Raw genomic sequence first — 1,920 nt, forward strand, 5'->3', positions numbered from 1 at the left:
GTGTGCACGCCACACACCTGTGCAGGCTACACACCTGTGCACATCACACACCTGTGCACGCTCCACACCTGTGCATGCCACACACCTGTGCACATCACACACCTGTGCATGCTCCACACCTGTGCATGCTACATACCTGTGCATGCCACACACCTGTGCACATCACACACCTGTGCACGCTCCACACCTGTGCAGCATTTGCAACCGTGCTGAACACTGCAGGCAGGTGCAACACAAGGGGAAGTATCCGTGCATCTAAACACATCTAAACACAGCAAAGATACAGTAAAAATATGGTATTACTGTGCTCGCTTCGGCAGCACATATACTAAAATTGGAACGATACAGAGAAGATTAGCATGGCCCCTGCGCAAGGATGACACGCAAATTCGTGAAGCGTTCCATTTTTTATATGTATACCATGGAGTACTACTCAGCTATAAGAAATAACGATGATACGACATCTCTTTGGTTCTCCTGGAGAGAGCTGGAACCCATTATACTAAGTGAAGTATCCAAAGAATGGAAAAACAAGCACCACATGTACTCACCAGAAAACTGATTTCCCTGATCATCACCTAAATGCACATCGGGGAAGGATACCAATTGGATATCAGACTGAGACGGGGGGGGGGGGAGGGGATGGGTGTATGCCTACATGACGAGTGTGTTGCACACCCTCTGGGGAATGGTCATGCTTGAAGGTGCAGACCCGGGGAGGTGGGGGGGAGGGGATGGAGGTATGACTACATGGTGAGTGCCAGGCGCACTGTCTGGAGAATGAGAATGGACGCGCTTGGGACTCTGACTCGGGGGGATGGGCGGGACATGGACAATGTATATGACCTGAACTTATGTACCCCCATGATGAGCTGAAATAAAAATATATATATATATATGGTATTACTATCCCATGAGACCACCATTGTACATGTGGTTCCTTTGTTAACTGAAATGTTATTATGTGACACATGACTATGTATGTGTGTGTGAATATATACACATATATACATACAAATACCCCATCGACATATATTCTACCATATATGTGTGTGCTTATGTCTTATATAGATATAACCCATATATTGTATGTACAGATATGTGTGTACATATACGTCCCATATAGATATAACCCATGTATTGTGTGTACAGATATATGTGTGTGTGTGTATATGTATTTTATATATATATATATCTGGCAGATGAAGGTTACCATTAACTAACAATTGTTAAAAGTTAACCAGTAGCTCAAAGCCGCTGCTATATAACCAGATCTCGGAAGCACGTATCTTAAGAATACCAGAACTCTATTGCTACAGAAAATTCCATGAAAGAAGATATTAATGAATTTCTGAGTTTGCTTATGTATACGTTATATATTGTTACTGATATTATAATTAATTATATGGCATGTTAATTAATGTATAAATTATTTATACATGTTTAAAGACTGTGAGAGCAGTTTCAGGTTCACGGCAAAGCTGAGCGGAAGGTTCAGAGGCCTCCACACTCGCTGTGCACGCTCAGACGCGGCCTCCCCCAGTGTCCACACCCCCACGGGGGCGGGGCATCCTTACGATCGAGGCAGCTGCAGGGACAAGCCGCCGTCACCCGGACTGCACAGTTTACCCTGGGGCTCACTCTGGCATTGCCCACCCTGTGGGTTGGGACAAAGGCACAATTGCACGGATCCACCTGACAGCGTCCTGCACGGTCATATCACCGCCCTAAAAGTCCTCAGTGCTCCAGCTGCACGTCCCTGCCTGCACCCGACCCTGGCACGTGCTGATATCTCTATCATCTCCACGGTTTTGTCTTCCCAGAATGTGGTTGGAACCACAGAGTGTGCACCCTTCTCAGACTGTCTTCTTTCACGCACTAATACGCATGTAAAATGGTCCGATAGCTCGTTTCTTGTTA

The 1,920-nt window shown here is 45.8% G+C and overlaps 1 non-coding gene across 1 annotated transcript; it reads left to right on the plus strand.

Annotated features, from left to right (window-relative positions):
* The first annotated feature begins 304 nt into the window (after positions 1–304).
* On the plus strand, positions 305–411 carry LOC123628929. The gene has a single exon (XR_006731809.1). It is a non-coding gene; the product is annotated as a U6 spliceosomal RNA (small nuclear RNA).
* Positions 412–1,920: the final 1,509 nt, after the last annotated feature.

The sequence above is a fragment of the Lemur catta genome, chromosome X, assembly GCF_020740605.2.
Source record: "Lemur catta isolate mLemCat1 chromosome X, mLemCat1.pri, whole genome shotgun sequence".
Taxonomy (NCBI): domain Eukaryota; kingdom Metazoa; phylum Chordata; class Mammalia; order Primates; family Lemuridae; genus Lemur; species Lemur catta.